A 27,267-nucleotide genomic window follows, 5' to 3' on the forward strand; every position below is an offset into this window, starting at 1 on the left:
TACTAAGCATAGCAAAAACCATACGATGATGAAATGTCTGTATTATCTTTTTTTTCCCATAAATTATCACGAACATACCAAGATGATATGCATACAAGAGAACAGAAGGAGAAACACAGTATCTACTATGCTGCTGTCATGAGTGACATTTTAATTGTCTCACAAGCGAATGGGGACTGCAGTATGTTTAGACTTAATTTCCACATGTACAGTACAGCCATTACAACTAGACTCTCCTACATCTGGGAATTAGTTTATAGCATTGCAACTGCTGTTCATCTGCTCTTCTGCTGCCTCTGCCATGAACATGGGACTTGACAGAGAATCTCTGGCTGGATAAAATAACTATCAGACATTAATGAGGTCCCTTTAGGTATGCTAGCAGAGAGCACACCTCTGTAAGCAGAGGGAAGTCACAGTGTTTAGAATTGGAGCCAAGTAGAGCAGGGGTGGGAGGCTTTGAGTGCTGCTTCTTGTGCTGGAAGGGGAAAGGCAGGGTGGGTGAAAGGTGCAGTAGGTGCAGCAGCACAAACACACAGCTGGTGCTGGAATCCACCTCGTGAGGATTTACTGCTGTTCCATGCAGCTTCCAGGGCTCAGACCCTGAACAAAGGCCATCTGCATTGCAGATGGATGGGACTTCTCCAGGAAAGTCCCTTTCCTACCTAAAAATTATGATTTGCTATAACAATTTTTTATTGTTACTTTTAATAAAAATGAATACTTTTTGAGAAGGTTTGTGTTTGAAACCTTTCTCAGATAGACTATCCCAAAGGAGTATGTTTGCCTTGACTGTACTTTTACTAAGACAAAACATGAGGATAGAGAATTAATGCATGTGTGTCATGGTCCAGTGAAGATAATTTTGTATAGATATGCAGTGACAATCAGAAAGACTGTGTCTCTCCAAGGACATAGGGTACACAGAGTGACATCCTTGGAGATGCTTCACAATCAGGGTTTTGCCTCACCATCCTCTTCCTGAGGGATCACCATGAACCAAAAAGATGGATGAGATTTGAGCTGTGGTTGCCCATATTCCCTGAGACACAGAACAGTTCCCCATAGAAATTTCATTTTTACATCCCCATCAAGCCATCCAGTCTATCTTTCAATATTTAAGTATTTCCACAAACCAAAACAATTGCAATAAAAATAATGAAAAGTGACTGATTTTATTCTAGGTTTTATTGGAGACATGAGAGAAATAGAGTTTTGTTTTTCTTTTTAATGAGAGGTGATCTTCATAACAATTGAACTATTTCAGAGCATTAATATGTCAGCATTTTTAGGAAAATAAGGCCATAGGGGTTGAAGATTTTTTCCTACCCTGTTTTTCCTTTACACAATTTGATTTAGCATGATGAAGGAAATAAAACAAACTTCTAAACCCTGAAATCTTTCAGAAGCCAGAGTTCTAGTTTTCCAGCCAGCCCTCATCCACATGGAGGCCAAATGCTCTTGTCACGTTATTAATTCAGTCTGCACAAGGAGTTGTGGTTCCCTTGCTAGAGGAACTCTGCTATGAAATGTGGTGCCAGAAAATCTGACAAGTGCCTTCCCTCCCAGTACAATATTTTGGAGAGAGGAAGCCCAGAGCAGAAGGTTCTCTGCGGGTTGCTGTGGAATGGTTTGCACAGCACTTACACTTCTTTGTGATGTGGTTCGAAGGGAGAGAAAGTTGGGACATTTCAACAGCCCTGCTCCCTCCCTGACTCCTGCAGTTTGCACAGCAATGACAGAGAAAACCTAGCAAAAAAGAAGAAACCAATGTTGTGGCTCTTCTGCATTTTCTCCCACCTTAGAACGAGGTCTAGCAGCAAATCCTAGTAGATCATGCATTACAACCAATGTCTGGGCGCACATATAGGGGAAGTTTTGGCAAGTACAATAAACCCGAATATTTCGTGAGAATGAGTACTTACTTTCAGATGTTGTCTTAAACCACGTTCAACAATATGATATGTGTGGTTTTCTGTTATTATTTTCATTCCCCCTTCTACCCCACCTTATTTTAAAATACCTTAGAAGTATCTCTAATGTTTCCTTCTCCTTTCAGGTAAGTATATTAGCAGTCAGATTGAGAACCATGAGTGCAAGCATTGGATCTTGGGCAGATGATTGAAACCTTAATAAATTTGAAACCGTTTTCAATTAGTACACAGGAAATTTACTTTGTGAGCCATGACTTGTTTTATTAGTGCCCTGGAGGGCAATTTAGATTGGAAAAATCAGGACATCATTGTTTGCCAAAAAAAGAAAACAGATACTTAGCTTTCATCTATAGTCTGGGATACAGTCATGAAAATGGGACTAAAATATTACTGAGTATCAAAAAATATCTATAAATTGGGGTCAATCATAGTTCCAGAGTGTTGGAAATTACATTCATCCCATCCTAAAATGTGTGGTTATCTTGGAAATTTGCCACTTGTTAACATACTGCTTTTACTTTTAAATCAACCCAAAGTAAAACCTTTATATTACAGTTTTAATAGGCTCAATTAAGACATAGAAATAGTTGCTCAAAGAAGCAGGAACCCCTTGAAAATTTATCATACCTTTCAAACTTTAATCACCTGCATTTTTTGTGGGGTAACATCAAATACCCCACTCTCAATTTTTCTTCTCTGTTATTGCTCACGTTCTCAGCTACCCAGAAATGAAATACTTATATCAAATATATAGACTAGAGAGAACTAAGTACAGGTTATGTATTAGCAGAAACAATCCCTTCTAAAATTATGAATAGCGAGATCAACTTCTATTACTGCAAAATTTGTTCTGCCAATTGTAGTCTGGCCAGTAAGGTGAAGGAGAGGATACACCCGATGGAACAACTCTTAATATGCCTTTGCCTGACATACAAAGGGCATCAGCTACAAAAGTGTTCCTTGTGTATTAACCTGCCTTGACCTCACCCACCTGAATAAAGGCCTCTTGCAGTGTGGTCTATAATTTTTCAATACTTTTTAATCATACTCACATCATTGCCTTTCACACTTCAGCAAGCTCCTTCAAATGATGCCAAACTCAGATTCAGCAGCACTGGAGCATGGCTTAAACACTTAGGGCTAAATTATTAGAGCTCTTTCTTGGTTGTGTAAAGGAGAGATAAATCTTCTCTCCCTTTGCCCCTCACTGTGACTATAACTCCAGGGGTAAAGGACAGAAATATGAAAAGACCCTTGTGCACCTTTCTCCATATGCAATAGCTGATACATGGGTGAGAAAAAAAGTCTCCAAGAAAACAGTGAAGTGCTTTAGTGTTTTCACAGAAGCATATCTTGGAAGGATGCAACTCTAAACAAGCATTTGCACCATTTAATATTAAATTGTATCTGTACAATAAGCACAGTAATTAGGTAGAAGAGGCAGCTCCAAAAAGAATTCAGAATATCTAAATAAAACTAGTGCTCAAAGCCAACCTCTGTGAGAAGAACCTATACAAATAGTGATTGTAACTACTCAAGGAAAATTATCCCATGACCAGTCACAACTCCTATCAAAAAGGGAACATTAAAAACCACAAGGGTATTAACCTCATAGATTTCCTTTCCCTTCTGAAGTTTTAATTATAAAAATTTGTGCCAGTCAAATCAATCAGAGATGCAGTAACTGAGCTTTTGTACCTGAAACTATTTCAGACATCCAAGTATCCAGCCAAGAACTAAACCTGTAAGAGTGGTCTCTTGTAAATGATCCTTCTTCCAAAACAAGACTACCAGGCATGAAAACAACATTTAGAGTTCAGAGTAGTAGTGTATTTACCATCCTATCACACTTTCACACCATGGGCATCTCTGGCCTAAAAGCAGAAATACCAGTCTCTATTCCCAGCTCCATAGGAGCAAGGTCTCTGGTGTGGCCATCCACAGAAATTTCCCAAATAAATCAAAATGTACAAACAATGTCCTCTTGTGCCAGGTCCCACCTCAGCAAGCAGTCATGACATTGACAGAACACAAATCAAGGACCAAAACTATTTACCTGTGCCTTATTAAAAGCATAGTATCTATCTGTCTCCATCAGATCAGTAGTGTCTGGATGAACATCTAGGTGAGGTTTTAACAGAAAATTAAACAAAACCAGTATTCTAATCCTTTACATGAATTTCAGAGGACTAGTTAGGCCCTTTAAAGAACATATTAAATTTGCACAGAATTCTTAATCTCTGGGAAACAAACAGGAAGGAACTGTTAGTTTTAACTTATTTAAATGTATGTCAAAAAAGGGGGAAAAAAAAGAAAAATAAGAACAAAACATCTTACCTCACACAGCCACAAGAGTTTAATGGTCAAAGCAAAATTATCCAGTTTGATTGATGTTTCTTTTGATACTCCTAAAGAAAAATAATTTTATATTTAAAAAATACAACCAGTTTACAGAAAAAAAACCCATGAAAATTTACCTACTTCTGAACAGTAAATAAGAACATCATTATTACCACAATATTGTTAAGAAGCATCATTTAAAAGCATCCAAAGTCTTGACTGTGTAACAGGTACCATTCTAAATTCAATAAGATCTGGGAAAGTGCATGGCAGGGGTCATGCCATGAAACACAGTTATATTGAACTTATATAAAATATCACCTTTTTTTTGCTGTAATGAAGTCATCTTGGTTTGCAACTGGAGTTTATTAGGATTGTCTCATTATTGGAAAAAAAATCCAACCCAAGGAGCCTCTAAAGCATTGATTTTCATTGGAAGGAAGTTACATCTTCTTATAAAGGCAAGCTTAAGTGAATGATTTGAAATAAAATAGTTTCACTTTTTGAAACATTACAGTGCAGTTTTAGCATGGCCCGCTCAGTAAATCTCTCCTAGGAGAAGGCCAGGGGGTGAGGGGATGTTCATTTGGAGAGGGGCCCTGCAGGTTTGCAGGAGTGCAGCACTGCAAGCATCACCCCCTGGCAGGGGCAGCCACCAGGGAACCTGCTCTGCCAGCAGCGAGTTCTGCAACGCAGAATGCCTGGGGGGCATGCAGAACTCCTGGGCACTTTTTGGACTTTAATATCTACTCAGACATGTATGTGGGCTTTCACAAAGACAAGCTCCAGCTAAGGAAGTTGATCAGAAAGCCAAGTTCAAATTGGAGTAGCTCAGAGCAGTTAACTTTAAACTTCAGCTGTAAAAGAGAATCACACTTGACTGGAAAAACTCAAATAATTGACCTTTCTACACCTATATGAGTGTCTGTTCTCCATCCGGTCTGCTTCTTTGTCTTTTTAACCTGAAAAGGCTGAAGAATGTAAATGAAAAAAAATTGTAGTAAATTCTGCAACTCATTAACAAGAAATTTGATCACATAAATGTACTTTTCAGGCACTGGCACAAACTTACTACTGTGATGCCCATCACATGAACACAGACACCCTGGGATGTGATTTCCTGCTCCAGGACTTAGAAAACACCCTGGTTGTCAAGATGCTAGAGAGTGACAGGGCTATGGATGAGCAGAGAAAAAGGCTTTTCAATACTCTCTGTATGGAATGTGTCCATGAAAGATCAGGTCCAAATGGAATTAAACCCAGTTGGATCTACAGTTGACTCATTTTACAGAGAATTTCAAATTAAACATTTCTGTTTGGAACACATTGACTGTGTTGTTTAATTTTGTTATATTTCTGATGGCAGATGCTATGGGACCCTACAGATTTCTAGGATACAGTTTGTATTTTAATATGTGCTTGCACAATGCCTAACATTCCTTGGCAAATAAGCTAGCAACATTCTCACGTAAAATTAGGCAAGGTCTTGTTTGCTACATGCTTTTCAAAAAAACTTTTTATATTTGGATCATGATTTACAGTTTCACTGAAATGCTCTGGCTTTCTAAATGTGATTGACACAGGAGGAACTAGGCTAGAATATTTTGAAATAAGAAAGAAACAAATTATATTATGGGACAATTTTCTTGTGCAAAGGTATTATGAGAAGTTTGCTGAGAGACATTCTAGCCTCTAGTTTTACAGAGCTGGCAGAAGAAAACTCATCCAGTGGAAGAAATCAATGTTGAGATCTTGTCCATGTCAACTGTCAAACAGAAACCAACACACACAATTGAAGTAAACAGGAAAAATCTTTCAATATCTCAAAAATAAAAGAGCTTATTTTCTGCAACCTGTACTGTCAGTGATTCAAAATGAAATAAATTACTTTATCTGCTAAAGGGAGCAATAGCTGATTTGCTCTCCAGAAGTAATCTTTTTTCTTTTTTTTTTTTGCAGGCTAAAGAAAAATTTCAGACCTTATTCTGCCCTGTGTTAAAACCTGGACAAAACCCAGTGAAGAAAGACATTTCAATGGACTGTGGAAAGACATTTCAATGGCCCAAGTTTGATGCAAAGCCATCAAGCCAAACAAATCTAGATCTGAGGAGGCTACCAGACACCACTTAAAAAGTAAACTGATACAGAAGCCAGAAAAGATACCTCTATGGATTCTTATGTTTTGTCTATTTTTAACCTGATTCTAAACCATTATTTGGGAAGGCAACAGAGAGTGTCCTGAGAATTAAACAGGTTTACCATTCCAATTCTGCTAGTTTTCTTAGTAACTGCACAAGCTCTGTAACCATCCTGCTAATTCAGCCTCTGTACAGTGCTGTACAACACCCATCCCAAAACAAACTGCTTTTAAACTACCTCATGTTCAAAGTTTCTCTACTTCCTGAAATATGTATGCACTTAACTAAACTATTGACTTCAACATGCAACAGATGAATAAAGCATATTCGTAATTATAGCAGAATTTGTGTGATACTGAAATATTATTGTTGTGATGATGGTTCTGCCACAGCTCTATCAACACTTTCCTGAGATATAGTAGGAGCTGTATTTTTATATTTTTATAATCTGGTCAAAAGAGCATTCTCCATACAAAAGTTTCTGCTTAAAATTCTGTGTTAAAAAGACTACACTTTTTAAGATCAGATGTGGAAAAGATCTGTAGTTTATCTCTAAGCCACAAAAACCTGATTAAATAAATTAAATTTTTTTCTGTTGAGATTTTCTTCCTCTTTTTTAAACTGACTTTTTAGCATCACAGAAAATACACTAAAAAAAAATAAAAAGAAAATGTCAGGCCTTTTTCAGATTCTCAGGAGGGGCATTGAAAGTTTAAGCACCCGACATTATTAATCCCTTGTGAAATTCAGATTGCAGGTGCAGGCACTTCTTTCTAATGCATATGAAGTTCAATCTAAACATCCCAGTAATAAATAGAACAAGTACCACTGATTTTCATCTTTGCTAGTCATCTTGCCAGGACTGTCTGGCAACATTCTTATACCTCTTTAAGACATTTTACTTCACAAGTTTTTTTAATGTCTCAGGGATGGAGATGTGAAAATCAACTCACTCACCCACCCACATGTACACACACAGGTACGCAGGAAGAAAAACTAATCTTTATTAAAAAATTTGTAGGATCCTCACTGCTTTTTCCTTGTGTGCTCCCAAAACTTCAGGGCCAATCACAGGAGCCAAACTACCTCCTGCTGGTTTTTACAGCTGAGGTTACTCAGTCCTTTATAGGCACTATTTGACCCTTTTCCAGCTGGCTCTGATAATCAAATATGAGCAGCCAAGTCCAGTTCTAGCTCCCTGCTCCCCTAACAACTGCACCAGGATTGAAAGGAGTAGACCACCCTGTTGAACCAGCAAAAAATTTAATAGGAAATTCTGTTCACTTTATTATTTCTTACAAGACAAAAGGAAGAGAGAGAGCAGAGAGGAATCTTTAGTGGATGTGATTAGCTTTTACTCAATTGAAAGTCTAATTTGAAAATGAACTGTTCAACCATGATTTTTTGCAGACATACAGCAATTTTAAGGCAGATATTTCAGATACACTTCACTAGGTTAGTTTCATCTGAGGAATGCTCCACCTATGATAGCTCTTTTATTGGTGTGCTTATACACACTTGAAATAAACAAATTTGGATGAAGCATCTCTTTCTTGTTTGAACTTTTTTTTTCACTATGTGATTATTATATTTTATATACAATATATGATTGACAGGTCTCAGTGATAGCTAAGAGGGAATTCCATGAGCTCACATTGTCTGAACTGCTGAGCTTGAGATGAGACAGGAGCCCCTGGAAGGAGAGACTTTTTCCTGAGAACAAATTAGGGAGTCCATACCTATGCCACCAGCTCAGAGAAGTTCTCTGGGTTGAAGGAGGAAGCATGAGAGAGACGACTGAGTCTGTAGCATGGACATCTTAAAAAGGCAGCAAGCAAATATGGATAAAAAGGGAAAAGTAGATTTGTCCCAGGTAACAGGAATCTCAGTGCTGACTGGGAACAAGATCTTGATGTAAAAGCTATACTGGGCAAGAGGGAGATTTCAAACCAGCTTACTTTAATTTCCTTCACCTATGACCTATGAGCTTTCTCCAAGTCTTTTTTTTTTTTTTTTCTTTTTTAACCAAACACAGCTTTGAAGGTCTGGGGAATTTTTCCCTAGCTCAAATAAAGGTTTGGACAGGCTCATATCATTATTATGCCTGATTTAAGTGTCCTGTCGCAGCATCTCATCAAGTACATAAAACTAAAGATGCAAGTGAATACATTTTCATAAAAATATTCCTAATTGACATAAACATCCATATCTGCATAAGCAAGGAGCCCTAAGAGGTGATGTTTGGCTTTAAACCAATGCTAGAAGTGTTTGTCACAAAGTCTTGAGATAACTTTAGATCTGCTTGCAGCTTATGTGAAGCATAATTTTGTCTTCTGCAGATATAAACTTTATGCCAGACATAATAATTACACAAACAGTGAAAGCATTTGACTGCAAATATTCTAATAATGGATATATGGCATATTATTGTATATATCATTTTTACTGTACAAGTCACCCACAGAGGTGTTTTTCTAAAAACCTGGCTTTTCAAAATTAGACTTTCAGAAAAGCAAAGTCCCAGTGTATTTTTGGAGAAAGTTCATAGAATTCCTGCTAGTCAGGTTTTGTGGTCTCCAGTTGAAAAACATTCTCAGAAGCTATATTATGGATATTCTGTGTGTGCATAAAATGCTGGTAACCCACCAGCAGGGAAAGAGATGTAGAAACACTTCCTTGTCTTAGAACTTATTGGTGAAAATGAACACAGGCATTTTCAGAACTGAACTTATTAATGAAAGCTTTTCCTGCCTGATACATATAAGGGCAAACACATTATTCCCAATGAAAAACAGCTTTGTAAAAGTGAAGGAGGAAACCTCATGGGTGGTCTTCTAAGAATATAAAAACCTGTTTTATATTCTAGATACATTAAAAAAAAAAATCTAATGGCTACCTTTGGGTCCCAGAGGCATAGGAGCAAGATGCCATGTGGAGTCCATGAGGAACTATATTCTCTCTTCCTTGGGCTGGTGTAGAACAACACTGTGCATTTCCCAAATCTGACTCAAAGTCTCTTTCCCTGAACTCACTCAAGAAGATTGCTATGGAGATGAGGCACAATTGAAAGTCTATCAGCAGAGAGTCTAAATTGACTGTAATAGGTTTTGGAATATCCTTGGGCAGAGGTCTCCACTCTACTTGATATTTTGCCACTGGCAGTAGCCCTGTCTTACAATCAAGTAATTTAGACTGTGTGGTCTGTCATTCTGTGTCCAATTAATATTTTTAAAATCTTTGCCTCTGCTACCTTTAAACCCTGCACTACTCTCTCTACTATGTCTTTACTATGCAGGCATACATACATTTCTCCTCTTTTTAAGATGTAATGATAATTAAATATTCTGGTATTTGGGAAGGAATTAGAGTCATCAATAATACAGTTGTCTTGTCATTCTGGTATAAATTTTGTGCCATTTCAGTACAGTGACAAATAATAGCATTTGGAGATAGAAGAAAAAGTAAAAACCTTCTCCAATGGCATGTAACAGACTTTAAAAGGATAGAAAGTAGTTTCTAAACTGTTGTCTTGGTTTAGGTATTTAAATTTATTTTTTGGTGTTATATTAGACAAATCATTTCTTGTGATAAATATTCTCTTTTGATCTCTTTTGGTTTATGCCTTCCAAATAAAATTCCATTAAGTGGAGCAATGGCATTTCTTCCATATGCAAAATTGCTTAAGATATTTCTGATCTCCCTGTGTTAAATGTTACAGAATGAATGAAAGAGATGCAGAGGTAGATATAATTGTAGAGTAACATAACATAATGCTGTGAAGTATTTGATTTAAAGCAGAGGCAGGGCCTGAATCCATCTTCCATGCCTCCTACTCTTTTTAAGCTTCCTCCAGACCCATCTAAATCCAGTATTGCATAAACATCATCACATATCTTTGCCATGACTGTAGAATTACTAATTGACAACTCGTTCTCACTAATGCAAGACCTTCCCTTTCTTTATGAAGTCACCTTTCCTGCCAATAGATGTCACAGGACATGCAATTTCCTTCTGAAAAGGCCATTAAATGTGACAAATACATAAGCACACTTTGTTTCCTCCCTGAGGCAGGGATCCAGAAATTTTGCACGGGAGTCTCTTGCATCATTCTCCCTGCCAGCCAGTTTGTCAGGTCCAGCCAGCACCAGCAGCATAAATTGACTTGGTGGGATATACCTTTGAATGTGATTCATTACAGCTGTAAACAAAGAACAACACTGAGGGAAAGATTTTAGGCTCTTCACTGAGTGGGTTTGTTTTTCTAACTCAGTGGAATATTCTGCTATCATGCCATGTTATTTCCTGCACCAAAGGGGTGGTAACTGATGCACAGTAAGAGAAGTTTCAACCCACATTAATGACCTTGATCTAAAATTAAGGTGATTAGAGGACTGCAGGCCATTGGAAAACATTAAATTGCTTATTAATTTACACTTGAATATAGTGGAAGTCTTGTCATTTGATTCAATGAACGTGTCTGAAGCCCTTCTGTTCCAACTCAAGCAATACTCTATTTATAATCAAATCCACTGACCAAAAACATGATAAGTCTTCTTTAAATACAGTCTGTATCTGTATAAATAGAAAACCAATCTCCTTGTGATAGTTCAGGAGCTTACACTGGTTAGTTAGGTGGTCTCCATTAAATTCCGGTACTGATAATATCCATGTTGTCTTTTCTGTGGCTGATACTTTGGCAATTTTATCAAATAAACATGAAGCTGCAATTCTTTTTAGCCCTTTGAAATGTCCTATTCAAACTAAAAGAGCATTAAAAATACATATAATTATGAAAATAACTTGCCCTATTTCCATACACTAATCTTTTTAATAGAAATAAAAAGAGACTTAATTTCCTTGACATTTAATTCAGAATTATAATTATGTTTTTTAGGAAGAAGGTTTTTCCTTACTTTGTAATAAAACAGTTTGAATAATTTCGCTGTTCATTAACAACTCTGAGTTCAATACAGACAAGACTGGTAAGGATTTCTATAATGACTGCTAAGAAACTACATCTTGTAGATGTAGAATAGCAATTCTTAGCTTAGTGAAAAAGAAAATATGGGAAAAAAATCTATGCTTCATTGTAGAGCAGAATATCTTCTTACAGGGAGGATATTTTTTTTAAAAAAGGAACAGTTTATTCTCTGATTGCGTTTTGTCATAAATCATACAGACAGATGTGTGCCTTAGCCACACATCAAGGTTGATTACCATTTCTTTAAGTTTATATAACACAGGCTAAGGATTACTCTTTTTTATTGTAACTTTTTTCATTTTTAGTAGAGAAAATTTAATATTGTATGCATTTTTCTTTGTTACAGCACATCTGTACAATAAAAACAATATTTACATCATGCAATTTTCTGCTCTTATGAAGAAAAATCTAATCATAGCTGGGTCTGCTTGTAGTCTTTCTAAGAACATATTTTGGGGGAAGTCCTCATATGAGCTAAGATAATTATAAAATTTTTTTCATTGCATATTCTGCTACCCACATGTCTACATTTTATATTTAAAAAAAATATTTGATCAAAATATCTTTAGAATATACAAATAGATGAAAGTATCTGGATATATACCAATTTAATAATTAAGTCCTGTTGCAGCCTTTGAGGACTAATAAATGTCAGGACGTGAATGATGTTTTTAACTCCTTTTACTAGGCCAGCCTGAACTAGAAGTGGGATTCTTCCTCAGTACAGTTCCTTACCAAAGGAAATTCTGTGAAGGGAGCACACATATCAGGGATAGTGGTCTGACCTCAGCTATTGTAGCCAGTACTAGCTGGCATCAAGAAGAGATCAACATGAGGTTACTCAATTTCTATTAGTTAGAGTTCAGATTTAACATCAGTCATGAGTATAAAACAAATTTTGACTGTGCTTTGGAATTCAAGCTCCCTTTGTTACTTGCCAGTTCCAATCAACTTACAGAAACAAGGTTGTTATGTTGCACAAAGGAAAAGGCACATGGCTGGGACAATTGAAATCTAAGACTTTTCTGAGGAACTCATAGTGAAATGGCCAATGTCCATCAGTGTTTGACACTTATCAAATTAAGTTTCATTCCTTAAAAATTAAAAGCAGAGTGAACATCTAATTCACCATTGAAATAGCAGCCTTCTAACTTAGCATATTCTGTTATTTCTGGAGGTAATATGGTTCTCTTAGACAATCTCATGACAAATGCTTTTTATTACAAACACAATCATAAAGGTGTCTTCTCTTTCCACAGAAAAGGACAAACAGGATAGGAAATGTGAGTTTTCCTGTGAAAATGTTAGAGTGCATCACATTTGGTAGAGAAGAGCATTTCCTCTATCAATCCAAGAATATTTGAAAAGTTAATAAAATGTGATACAAAGTACTTTTGTCCTGTCATAATACAATTCACAGCATAGAAGATACTGGCTGACTGGCATATCTACAGATAACAAAACACTAATGTCTTAGTAGCATTTATCTTCAAAATTTATTGTTGTTTCACAAACTGTGTTTAGGCCTCTTATTTTCTTCTCCCAGTCAGAAGAGAAATGGGAAAGCTATTCCAACACTTTGTAGGTTTTTTCTTAGTAAATCTAAAAAAAAAATACAAACAAAAAATTGCAAAAAAGCAAGGTTTTTTTTTAATTGTCCTTTGCTCCCCTCCTCCCACCTCGTGGTACATTTTTCCATATAGCTGTGATGTTTATGTTCATTCTGACTCACATTGGAAGCAAAGGAGGTGCTAATATCCATGATCGAATCAGTTCATAAATTTACTTCATTGCCTTGTCACACCATCAACACTTGTTTTTCCACTGAATTTGTTTCTCATTATTTCCTCTCCTCTACCTCACCCATGACTGACTTTAAACCAATTTAAAAACATTTGCAAAAACATCCCTATCTAAAAAAGCATTTTAAAAGTAAGGTGACTTACCTTGTGACAATTCTCCTTCAAAACAGGAGAGTTTTGAGTTTTTTTGAGCAAGAAACTCTTCTCTGAGGCTCTTCTATTTTTCTGCCTGTCCTACACTGTGGCTTTAACCTCTGCCATCATTATAATTTCCCTAACCATGGATTATGATGTCACAACATTTTCATGTTATGATGGACTTCTTTGGGTTCTGGATATAATTACTACTTCTCTGGGTGTAGCTATGCAGTTGTCAAAGAAAAGGAGATAATACAAAAATAAGGAAGCAAACTACACTGCCTAGTTACTGGCCTATTTTTTCCTTATGTTGATGTTGTTTGAATACCAAAGGCTCTAGTACCTTAACCACTAACACATGGATGCATTTTGCTATCTGAAGGAATCAGAAAGTAAACAGCTGATTGAGTTATTTCACTTATCCCTACTGAAACCTCTTATTGGTTGAAACACAAGAAGAACCGGTATATCTACTGCATCTCATTCGACTGCCTAATCATCTTCTTTCTCTGTTCAGCAGAAATTGAATATTAAAACTAACTACAGTGTAGGTCTAACTGATGATGAAGGGTATATAAGGTCTATTTTTCTGACCTTCTTTGTGCCAGTGAATACACTTGCCTGGATAAATGTCTTTTGGGTCTGCAAGGTCACTGAAAATGGTCTGGCAATAGGAGCTCTGCTCAAATAAATATTTTATTGCAAGCTTTGCCACTGGAAGGAAGCTGGGCAATCTCTGCTACTTCAGATTTTGAAAGATATACTTCAAAAGCTAATTTAATCTGAGCTTGGGGTGAGGTCTCCCAAAAGAAGAATTCTAAAGAAACCAGCTTCTCAGTCTGCTAAGCAAAATATCAAAGTGATCAAGGCTGAAATCAAAGCTCCACTCAGGTCAGGAGAGTTTAACCAAGAGTAACACTTCCTCACTGAATGCCACAGACATTTATTTTCCCTGCTGGAGTCCTCCACATCTTCCTCAAAAGCCACAGATGAGATGACAATTCAAGCAGCTGTGCAAACTGCCATGCTCACAGTGCTTAATCCTTACTGACATGCCCTGGCAATGAGCACATATCTGAGGGCAGCCCTGGTTTAGATAATCTTATGCTCTGTCCTTCCCTCTCTGCCCATGCTGAGAGCAGCACAGCTAAACACTGAATAATCTCTCTCTGTCACTCCAACAAGGAAAAATATCTCTGTGCACCTTACCCTGCAATAAAGAGTCCAGCCCTGGCAGCCACCTGTGGATTGGGTCTGAGTGTAGTCAGAGAGTGGATGTGCCCTGTGTGGCACAGAGAGCTGCTGAAATCTCACCAGCAACCTGGCAATGAAGGTCAGGCATTCGGTGTTCCCAGAGCCCCATGAAATGATCTCAGTTTTCTTGAGGTGATTTGAGTCACAGGATGTCAGAATGAGAACACCAAACCCTGCAGCAAATGGTCAAGTCCAGAGCCATAACACCAGCTCTGTGGGTGCCCAGATACCTTCATAATGACACTGAGCTATCTTAATGCAGCCAGCTGCTTTACAGGGAGCTTGGTTCTGCCTGGAAAAACTGCATTTGAAATATGATGCAAGAAGCAAGCTTCACTACCAAACCTCTGCCTGCTGCATGAGTAGTGGCTTTGTTGTTATAGCACACAAGTCAGTGGGAATTTCTTGGTCTGTCGGCTTGTAGTAAAACTTAGGAAATCAAAATCATTACTGAACTATTTGAATGTCATGGGCCATGCTTTGTTTTTGTTGGGTGTTTTCAGACTGATGACTTAAAATACAGAGGGTGGGTGTGGTTAAATTCTCTGTTCCTACTCAGTCATTCCTAAAATGTATGTCCATGCTCACTTTCTCCAAGGTCCTCCCAGATTTGTGTCACTGCAGAAGTGCTCTGCCAGCTCCACAAGCTGGGAACAGGCATCCTGCTCTCAGTTGCACATCCCCTGATATTTATAGTAACCACTTGGTGGAAGGAACACACTTTCTGACTAACTTCCTTCAAAAATGATTACAGAACTTTGCTTCAAGCATTTGATGCCCTGGACTATCTATCATACTAAAACAAATCCTTCCCCAGACTCCATCCTATCAGTTCTAAACAAGAACATTGCTGGATGCATTGTACCATATAAAATAATTTGCTTTCTTTGTAAAAATTCCTGCAATAAAATAATGAACATCAGATGTCCATTTCTTGCTAGTTTGCTGACACTGCATAAAGAGTGTTCTCAGCCCAGAGCAGCCTTTCCTACTCTTCATGCCACAGATCCACAGAAACCACAATTCAACCCCATATCATGAAGCATTCTTTAGCTTAGACTTAAATAGATGTCCATATTTTCTAATGAAATTGCTGTAACCAATGAGCAGATGTAGACATTCAGTCCATCTCAATCCCCTTTTGGAGAAAACTTATTGCTAGCAAAATTATCCTTCAGTTGCTCCTTTTCTGACTTCACTCTCTTCAATAAAGGCCTGTAGGGAGGGGATGATTTAATCTCTGGCTTCTCTAACTTACTTTTCCCCATATTCCTTTTCATCTTGACATTATTTCTGGTGGGAATTCAATTAAGTAATAATCATAGAGTCATAGAATCATTTTGGTTGGAAAAGACCTTTCAGATCATTGAGGGCAACCATAAACCTGACACTGCCAAGCACATCACTAAACCATATCCCTAAGCATCCCATAGGATCATGGAATCATAGAATGGGTTGGAAGAGACCTTAAAGATCATGTAGTTTCCATTCCCCTGCCATGGTCAGAGGCACCTTTCACTAGACCAGGTTTCTCAAAGCACCATCCAACCTTATCTTGAAGGGATCCATCCAGCTTGAAGGGATGGGGCATCCACAGCTTTTCTGGGAATTTTTTTTTTAAATGCCTCCTGTGAGGGTGACTACCACTTCCATGGGCAGCATGTTCCAATGTTTGTCAAATTTTTTCATATTTTTTTTTTTCCTAATACCTAATTTAGGCCTCTCCTGGTATAACTTGAGAAAATTTCCTCTCATTCTATCTTGTTATTTGGGAGAAGAGATTGACCCCCTACCTGGCTGCACCCTCCTTGAGGTAGTTGTAGATATCAATAAGGTCCCTCTAGGATAAACTCTCCCAATTCCCTCAGCTGCTCCTCATCAGGCTTGTACTCCAGACCCCTCCCCACCTCTGTGGCCCTTCTCTGGACTCTATCCAGCACCACGATGTCTTTTTTGTCATGAGGGGCCCACAGCTGAGCATAGCTTTTGAGGTGAGGCCTCACCAGTGCTGAGTACAGGGACACAACCACTACCTTGGTCCTGCTGGCCACACTATTGCTGACATTGGCCAGATGTGTCTGACCTTCTTGGCCACATGGGCACATCTGGTTCATGTTTAGCTACTGTTGATCAGCACCACCAGGTCCTTTTCTACTGAGAATCTTTGCAGCCACTCTTATCTCAGGCTGTGGTACTGCCAGAGTGTTGTGGTTTGACATGGAAAAATAATTTTTCTTGGAAGGAAGAGGTCAATTTGGATATTGACCAATTGAAGGGGAAAGTGGGGGGAACTGTGGTCCCAAAAATTAAAAAATTGAACTGTTTTTTTTTTTTTCTCTCTTGGCAGGGCAACCTTAAAAGACCAAAATCTTAAAAGCAGTTTGTCTATCTATGTATTAGTAGTGAGAGCACTGTGCATGGAAAGGAGAAGGGTCACCATGGAAAACTTTTTCTCCGGGCGGTGCCACGTGTGATATGGAAACACAGGATGTGGCAGCTGTATTTCTTGGCCAATATTTGAGGTTTTCTGCAATATCAATTCTGATAAAATTTGAGGAGAAAACCAGTGCAGAAAAACACCATCTTTTTCCTACATGTAATATAAATCTGAGAAATTATTTTCTTATTTTGTGCTGATGTACATACTGATTAAATATTATATCCCTTTATATTTATCTCAATATACTATCACAGATAAAAAAATATGGCAATTAATATACAGAGTTCTTGTTAATAGATTTAATTTTATGTTTATTTGTTTTCTTGTGAAAACAAATGATTTTGCAACCAAAAATTTTTTAAAAAAATACTGTTCTGTATATCTTTTCCAAAGTTTCAAATTGTTACTGCTGGTCATGGTGCTAATTAGTGTTTCTTTATTTACTTGGCCTCTTGTTTTTGTGTGTTATTCCTTCAATAATGATTGCAGAATTTTTGAAAAGAAATAATCATTTAGCTCTAAATTCATTGTGTCTCTCATATGATCCTAAATAATATATAATCTTCAGTTCTTTTAAATAGTGGCCTGTCCCAGTAGAGAGACAAAAATGTCTATATATTCCCTGTTTCAGTGTTGGTATTATGAAAACTCATAGAATTACATTATTATACTCTAAAAAATATGCTGTACATATAATTCAATAGCTACAAGTAGGGATAGTTGTCCATGTAGGGGATATTTTTAATCTCAGAAAGAATTCAAAGGTCAGTGTACAACTCGTATTGCAAGATAAAAAGTTCTACTAATGCCATGAGGGACATCCACAGGATTGAAGGAGTAAAGGATGAAGTGGATAAACACAGATGTTTTACACTGAAAAAGATTTCTGTGATGGTAAGCTACAATTCACCCCAGGGTTTTAGGATCTGATGAGTCACACTAAGGTGCTTTGTAAGACTTGCAACTGCTGCTGCAAACCACAAGTTGGCTTCTTGTCCTGGAGAAACTGCACAATTACTGGGTCCTGCCATGATACACCACAAGATTTTCATCTTCTTGAGGCCATTCCTTGAAAAGTTGGAGGCATTTTTAATGCATGGTTCACTGGATTTAAAGTATTTTCCTTTAATATGTGTAGTTTCTCCAAGAATTAGTTTCTTTTATTGTAGCAGTAAATTATATAATAAATGAGAGGTTTACTGTCTTTTTACTGACAGTGTCTGAGAATAAGCAAGGTTAAAGAACAATGTTAAAAATATCATCACATGGCATGTGATTATACATGTGGTTATACTTAATCTCATGACAACTTTTGTAGTGTAATTAGAATTAATTGGGGTTTTTTGACATTAGATACTCCCTCTGTAAAATGAGGATAAAAATATTAAGCTTTCTGGTGGTGAAGGAAAGTAAGCTCTGCTGTTGAAAATTTAAGCATCATCTTCCTCCTCACTAGTGGAAAAAAGTCCTTATACATGTTACAGTATTCTTCCTATATATTAGTCCCTGCTTCAGCATTTAATAAAATAGCCCTTGGACTCCAGACAAAAATGTGTTTTTTGTAGCACACAATAATGTCTGGTTTTGTGCAGAAAAACAACAAAACAAAGATCATTACTCTACTTTTAAGTAACCAAAAAGTTAGATAGATTATGTTTTTCATTCATCCACAAAAAACTTGGAGAAAAGGATTAGGCTTATTTCTAGAAACAAATGTACATTTTACTATTCAAAGATTTCAAGTGGCTTTTTTTCTGAGCAGTTTTTTTCTGATTTTTATAAAACTTTGTTGTAGTGGCTTGAACTATTTTAATAATTTTATAATTTTGCTGCCTTCTACCTTTCTTACACTATTCTGGTGGAGCAATTTCTCTATCCCAGTGGTACTAAGCTAAGTGTTTTAAAGAGTTTCTTAAATTCAAATGTAAAATGTAAAATGTAAATGAGATCCTTAACTAAATCACAGATGCAAATAATATCCAGATGGATCAGTACATGTATTTCATAAACAGTCCCTATCTTTGTAATGCATTAATTTAAAATCCTGGATCCAACATTCAGTAAGTGGAAGTTTCAATCTTCTGAAATCCTTATTTGGATCTGATCTGCATGGCTGATGTCCATCTCTAGTCAAAAGTCTCTTTGCCCAGAAGTAAATGATTCCCACTGTAGTCACAAATAGTTGCACATGTTTCCATGGGTGCCTGTGAAGCCAAAAGTTTGCTCAGGCCATGGAAGAAACCTTGTCAGAGGGAAAAATATACAGATCTCATGGTGAAATTGTTTACTGAATAAAATATTTCAAGGCCTGGCATGTCTGGACAACATATGGAATGAGAATCTGTATATTTACATGCACATGTTTATGTTTGTATATGGTTTCCAGTTCTAATATACATTAAAAAAATATATATAAGAACTGAAAGTTATATATTTTACATTATCAACAGCAAGGGTAAATGACCACTCCAGACTAAAATTTAAAATTTCAATTGCTGTCAATATTTGAAGAAAGACATTTTGCACAAATATACCTTAATTTTATGTATGTATATGAATATGTGTTATAGAAATAGAATTCATATAAATATATTAAAACATTTGTAGAACTGTATAATTTGATGGTACAGAGATTTCTTATGCAAACGTACTGTTATAGTACCAAAGTCAGTAGTGGTGGAAAGAATCAGCAGTGTTAGAGCCCAAGGGGGAGACCCAGCAACAAAAAAAAAGAGACGTGAGTGGAAGTTCCACTAACAGTGGAGACAAACATGTCTTGGTAGCAGCAAAGAGCAAAGCAAGGGGCAATCAACAGAAATTACAGCTAGGGAGGCTCAGCTTAAACTTTAAGAGAAAAAAAAATGTTATCCAGGAGGTTAGTGTTGGCAATAATCCCACTTTGAGCAGGAAGCTGGACTAGATCAGCATTTCTATGGTTCCATGATATTTATTGAAAAATGTCTGCCAGGTATCCCACCTTGAAACAAGCAGCACACTGATACAATAACTCATGTGGTTTAAAAAGGCTTAGCTATGGACCCTAATTTGTAGAAACAGAGGTAACTGTTATTTTCCAGGTCAATAACTTATCTCCATTTGTGAAAATATTAACGGAATTTTTGCAATAAAATTTAAGAGAAGTGACAAATAATAATTTACTTTACAAGACTTCCCCACAGGAATCTCTAAAATTTACTTTTTCTTTGATGAGTATTGCAATGCTGAGAAGAGTAAGGCAACATTTAGGAATTATTGTCTGTTTCAGCACCTGTATCAGCACCAGTCTGGATTCTATTGTGTTTCACTAGTTAGCTCTCCCATTGCTCAGTTTTTTTCACCAGAAAAGATTTTCTAGCCTAATGTGCCAAAAATGTACTTGCATGTAATAACAATAATTTAACTCAGAGGGTTATCATAGAAATATAATTATAAGTAAAAATAAATAAAATTTATTTCAGTATTTAAGTACAATGTCAGAAATTAATTTAATTTTTTGTGCAGTGTTCTGTAGAAAAGCAAATTATGAAATATGTTCTTATTACAAATTTTAATTTATTAATTTGAAAATGATTGCAAACATTCCTTATGGTCCATTCATTGTCTTATTTAATTATCTGCACTGTTGCATCCTTTATTTCAAAAGGGAGAATGACCTTGTACTTGTGAGATGCCAGGCTCAGACATTTTGCGACACTCCCAAAAGTTTCCTCTTTTACTTGGCTTCTGCCAGAAGATTTCTAAATGTAAATGTAGGTGCTTTAAAGTATGTCCTGATTGCTCAATAATGAATAACTGCAGATGACTTGAGTTCTGCTTGCTTAGGTACTAATTATAGATGTCTAGCTGAAATGCACCCAACATTTTGGGTTAGCAGGGGAGGAGCTTGGCTACTATTCTGACAAGTGCTGGAACAAGACCTGAAGACTGACAAACAGGAGTAATTTAGAGAATTAATGGCTGAAAAGATTGACTGTAGCTAATATTTTCTTTCATTTTCCACCTGTAAAATAGAGTAAATAGCATTTTTAGGAAAGAACTCTTTGAAGCATTATGAAGATACGCTGTTTTTGCAGACCACTGTGATTTTCTTTTCTGGAAGGTGTTATATATGGTGAGAAGTCATTACTTTTTTGTTTGGTATTGAAAGCAGATGCATAGTTAATAATGAATGGGTATGACCCATAGTTAATCATGGTATGGGTACTTTCATGTTTCAACCCAAATGCAACAAAACTATTTTTTACTTGCCTTCAGCTTAACAAGCAAAATTACTGATTTCTAAATGAACTATGTGAGCCTGTGCCTAAATCCAGCATCCACAACCTAACTGAAAGGCTGGTTCACAAGACCCTAACAGATATATCTGTTTCTTTCCTAGTCACTCTGCATGAGTATTCTTAAAAAGTCAGTGCACATTTTTAAAATGTCACTGCACTTTTACATGTCAACGAACCTCATAGATTTGTGCTTCTGCCATACTGATCCTGAAGAAAGCCTGAACTTTGTTTTGTGATATATTGGTTTTGTGATGATGACAAATTACAAGTCTATTTTAATTTACTTCATTGTTTGGTAAATTTTAACACCTCATGCTTATAGTCTAGTGAAAACAAAGCAAAGAAAAAATACTATTCCTAGTTAATAAAAGTGAAAAATTATTAACCTTTCAACTACCATTTTTCCAAATTTACCAAGAAATATCTTTGCATTTAAAGCAAAAACTCAAATGTGTCCTCCTTCCATTTCTGAAAACTCCAAAGAACCTCCACCCAAAGAAAAATAAAAAAAAAATACCAGGTTGTCTTCTTATTTCTTAGTACTGACTTATAGGTAACTTACATTGTGGAAGCACTTACACTCTCAAGAACTAGCACTAGATATTTTCTACTCCCACTTGAACCTGCTAGAGAATTACTTGAAAGGATGTTTAGGAATAAGCATTTCAGCAACTGAAGAGAAAATTAACCATATACAGTGAGATATTTTATATTACTTGAATTTAAAGAGGAAAATGGAACTACGCAATAATTTTATGCTCTTTCCAGAAAGGAAAGGGTTAAATAAACTAGCATATAAATTGAAATATCCTCCTTGCTTCATATAAATAGAAACACAAAAGGAAACAAAATATCTCCATCATTTCTCTAATTTCTGAAATTCAGATACTTTTCATGTGTTAATAAAGGAGGCTCCTGTGCTGAGAGCCAATCATTTCTCTGGGCTGGAGCTGCCATGCTGAGCACCAGGCAGCATCACATCTCTCTGAAACTGTCTTATGACCCCAGTCTATGAAGAAATTCCTAAGAAACACTTGATCAGATAGGAAGAATGTTTTCAAGCAATAATCATGCAAAGGTTTCCCAGATGGATCATTTTGTGTCATGAATAGAACACTGTGGGGCATTGTTTTTTACAAATAGCTTTTATCCTTTTTTTTTTTTTTTTTTTTTTTTTTTTTTTTTCACACAGTTGTCTTTTATTTCCTCACAATGTTGGTGGTAGGAGTTGCTGTAGGCCTCACAGTGAACGACCAGCCAAGTCAGAGTTTCATAAAACTCTGTGTACAGGCTTAAGCCTGCCTGCATACACTGCTAAGCTGAGCTCAGGGCAGCTGTGTTACCTACAGCCAAGCTCCTTTTCACCAGTAATTCAAATCAGAACATAATGTGATGTGGGATGTACCAACACAGCAGTGCATCATCCTCTTTGAGCTACCTCAGGAGCTGGAAAGAATACAGGTGTTGCTCATAAAGTTCTCTTCTCAGCTGATATAACCAATTTCTCACCTGCCTACCAGTTAGCCTAACCAGAAAACAATGTTAATGGGCCTCTTTTATTCTCTGTATCTTAACTTCCTTGAATATCATGAAACACCACAGAACTCTTATAAGTGTGTCCACCACCTGAGCTCCTGGATGCAGTCAGAGCTCCCTTGAAGACAGTAAAATTTTAGGAATAATATCAATAAAGAATTTAACCAAGAAGGAAGAGAAGGGAGCATTACACTCTTGTTTGATCTCTTCCCTTTTTCCTTGCCCAGAAATAACTCTGGAGTGAAAACAGTGAAAAAAGAATTGAACTTGAGTTCCGTGCATGATTTCCAGCAGCCTCAGCAAGACAAATTGGAATCTATTCATCTAGCCAATGCACGAAGACCACTAACCATGTACTCAATAACATGTTTCCAGTTTTTGCTGCCTTTTTGGATTATTTCAATGGCGCAGCTCAAGGCAGCTGCAATCAGTGCCTAAGGAGTTACAGCTGTTCATCAGGGATGTGTCAAGAAGGAGAGGGTTTGGCGCTTGTTTCCAGGGATCCTACTGTGTAGAAGGCTGGCAAGGGCTGTGGAAAAGAGAAGGTACTGAAAAGAATTTCCATAGCTTTGGTCACATGTGGTGAATAGTTGAGGTGCTTTTTGGTTGGGCAGGCTGGGCATTTTCATGGCAACTATCAGGCAGGCATCATTTCAGAGCTGGTGATTAAACTGTTGAGGGGTTTGTTTTTCAGCCATTTTCCTTGTTATGTCTTATAAGGTCAGGCATGGAAGAATGTTTGTAATCAAATATTTATTCTTTACATTTGCTGTTTCAGGTTCCCAGCACGTGAGACTGGGTAAGTCTTTCAGTCAAACTTATAATTTTGGGGAAAGCACTATTCAAAGACATGTGGGTAAGTACATTTAAGCTGCTGAAAGGAGACTTCCCAATTTATTTAGAGTAAGAGAGACAGAGAAGGTTCTTTTCTTATCCCAAATAAGCCAATAACTTTGTTTTAATTATATCATGGTGAAGAAGGCCCAGTGTTTTTTGCAGCTGACCTTTTCAGATCTCAAAAGCAACATTATTTGCAATTCTAGGCAGTTACCATGGTGCATTGGACTTATTTTTAGCCAATAGCTGAATGATTAAGCTTGGCAGAGGATGATGCTGATATATGGTGACAGAAAACTTGTCAGATGGGATTTGTCCAGAAATCTACTGGACATCTTTTTTTTTTGTGCAAATGTAAATTGCTTTTATTTGATTAAAGTTTCATTTTGGTCTTCTGTGGTTGCCCGAAACATGAGTGGCCAACTTGAAAACAAATTTAAAAGGAAATATTGCTACATTGTAAGGAATTTTCATTTCCACAGATAGTGTAGAAGATATATATTGACAATTTTAATACAAATCAAATGATTCACAGATTATGGAATCTTTTTCCATATGGCACCCACACAGTGCAATTTTATGGGTCTAGCTCTCCAGCTGCATCAGTTTATGGGAGGTGTATGTGCCTACGACTGTCTCTTGGTGCTGAACATATTTCATGTCTTACCTCCCACCACTGTGGCAAAGGTAAACAAAGCAGGATTTAAAAGATAGAAGAGGATGAATGAATCCAGCAGGCTTTTTGTCAGCCAAAGCCAGAAGATAGAGAGGAAGTGATATATAGCAACAGGAACCTCATGGAAATTCCTGACAGTTATGCCATTCTCCCACAGATTTTACAAATGTTTTGGATAATCCTTAGTGCCATTATGACAGGGACTGTACACATGAATGCAGATGATGTCTAACAAATGTCTTTCCTCTCTCTTCCTGTGTGTGTGTACATATGCACATTCATACATATAAAATTACAATCATCTCTTAAACAGAAATTTTATTGCAAGATATATCCTAAGGAGCTTCATGAACCATAAAATGTGACAACAAAGCAAATAGGTACCATGTGCTCTACACAGTCATGGGAGAGACATTTACAGGCACTCAGGGATCACAGTGATATACCTGCATGGATTCAGGTTATACCAAGCATGAAGAAACTCTAGAATTTTTAGAATAGTTATGTGCATTTTCAATGCCTATTTCATATATAAGTTCCACATATGCCAAGAACCTAATGTGATTTAGGAACAGTTTTTTCTAATGGTTACGTGACTGAAAGGTGGAAAACTAGCAGTTTCTAGGCTTTTGGAAGTGGACTGGGGAAAATGTTAATGAAGAAGATTCATGGAGACTGATGTTAGAGAGAAAGACAATTAAGGCTGGCCTCAAGCTATGTTCAGCACCGAGAGACAGGCAATGTAGGCATATAAACCTCCTATAAACTGAGGCAGCTGGAGACATAGACCCATAAATCTGAAATCTGGCTGACACTTTGTTGGTTTCCCATGAAATGCTGTTACCTGTTCAGGTATGGCTAGAATATGCTCATTGAACCACCTATGTGTGTCCTCCAAACATGAGAAACAGTGTGTACCAAACATTCATATAGGCATGCTAAAATAAGATTAATAAAATAAATAGAGGAGAAAATGGAGCAGAAAATATCTCTCCTTCCACCAAATAAAAATTTAGTACAGAAGGGAAATCACAGTGAAATTTTTGGTTGCCTTCAAAAATATCCTCTCTTAACATTTCCCCATCACAATCATTTTATGTTCAGTTCATTGTAACCAGATTAATTGTGTGGAACATTATAGGAGATGTAACTTCTGAATGTGCTTTAATAACATACAGTAAATGCTGTCCTTAGTAAAACTTAGTAAAATTATGAGTGAAAGCAAACAAGAGATTCAGAATCGACATCTAATTTCTCTGCAACATAAAGAAGAAAAATTCAAGATGTTTTTTCTTTTTCCCTTATTAATAAAACTGTTTCTCACCAAAGTGCTTATTCTGAAAAAAAGAATATTCTACTTTCGGAAAAAAATTTAGATTTTTTTTTATAAAACTCTTTAGAAACTTAAATTTTCATTGTATTTTTTCAGTAAAACCAGAGATATTTTAAAAATCAGATTAATTTTTTATTTGTTCTTTGTTTGAACAAGGGTGGGGGGAGGGTTATTTCTTATATCTGCTTCTATATATCAACTTGTTTTGTTTTATTTCCAAAAGGTCTTTGTGATTTATAACTAAGGTAGAAAAACAAGCAGGATTTTCCAGGACATTGTTTGGCCAAACCTGATGAAAGAATTCTTGGATAGTGTGAGGGAGATATAGAGGAGAAAAAAGAGAAAATCAGGAAAATCAATGAATGTTGAAAGAGGCTACAAAATGAGAAAATGAAAATTTTAACTTCCTGCAGGAACAAAATCAATTGTGGTAGTGCACTGTTGATTTGTGTTACAATTTCTTTATGCATGTGAAATGGAAATAGGGGAAGTACAAAATGTGCACCCAATTTCTGGAAGAAGTTTGCAAAATCATTAACTGTGCACTAGCAAGCCGCCAACAACAAATGAGCCCAAGACCATAAATACAATTTTTGTGTTGAATTATTTGACTAGTTAGATTCAATAGATCTTTAAATCATACTTTCCTTCTGAGGTATCTTTTATTGTGTGCTTTCACATTCATGTAGCTTTATTGATTGTATCTTCTTCACTGCCATATGTTAAATTGCAAGCAGTAAAATTGAAACATTAAATCACATTCCTTTCCTTTCATGTGTCACTTACCTATTGGGAACATATGTTACACTGGCACAATAAAACTTGCCCTGAAGGCGTAGTCTGTGTACGCAAGGCTGTGAAAATGGAGGTGTATAAAAATGTCCCAGTGTCCTACCTGAAGATTAAGCTTCAATAAAATAAAATTATAAATATTTCAAACATAAAATATGACTTGTAATGATGTAGTAACAAATTCTCTAGAGTCCATGGCTCTGAAAGGAATGCAGAGTATATCTGCAGCATGTGTCTTCCAGCAGATTTTACCACCCCACCTATGATGCAGGTCACAATATTTCCTTGAAAGGGCTTAACTCAGACACTCTTCCCATTCAGTTGAATTTTTTGCCAGATTAACTTAGCTAATATTTCTTCTTTATGTAATGCCTTTTTTTTATATATATATATTCATCTGAGACAACTGAAACCTACAGAAAGAAAATTAAAAATAATATCAATATCTTTTAAAATAATATCTTATACCTATCTAATTGATATTCATGTATAAAATATTTACTTATGCCTCCCTTAGAACTAGACTGATTGGTTCTTTCTTAGACACAGGCTATTGAACTACATAACACTTCTGATAAACTAATCCCTTAAGGCTCCTACCTTTATAAAGAACTAGAGTAGATAAAAATCTAGTTTTTAGTCAGTTTTTTTCCTTGCTCATAAGCACCAGATGATCCTCATACTAATGTCCAAATACTTTGATTATAAACTTATATTATACAAACAATATTCAAACTTACTAAAAGGAAGTGAAAATTGCAGAATTTGAGTTTTTAGCAGCATGGATAT

General features: G+C 36.5%; 1 protein-coding gene across 1 annotated transcript in view; it reads right to left on the minus strand.

The window, feature by feature from the left end:
• The window catches only part of SEMA3A (semaphorin 3A), a 276,486-nt gene that overhangs the window by 230,028 nt on the left and 19,191 nt on the right, over positions 1-27,267 (minus strand). The window contains exon 2 of the mRNA XM_085568255.1: positions 4,272-4,342. The gene's annotated coding sequence lies outside the window, so the exon portion shown is untranslated. The remainder of the gene's footprint in view (positions 1-4,271; positions 4,343-27,267) is intronic.

Source organism: Lonchura striata, chromosome 1A (genome assembly GCF_050655825.1).
Source record: "Lonchura striata isolate lonStrDom1 chromosome 1A, ASM5065582v1, whole genome shotgun sequence".
NCBI classification, from domain to species: Eukaryota; Metazoa; Chordata; class Aves; order Passeriformes; family Estrildidae; genus Lonchura; species Lonchura striata.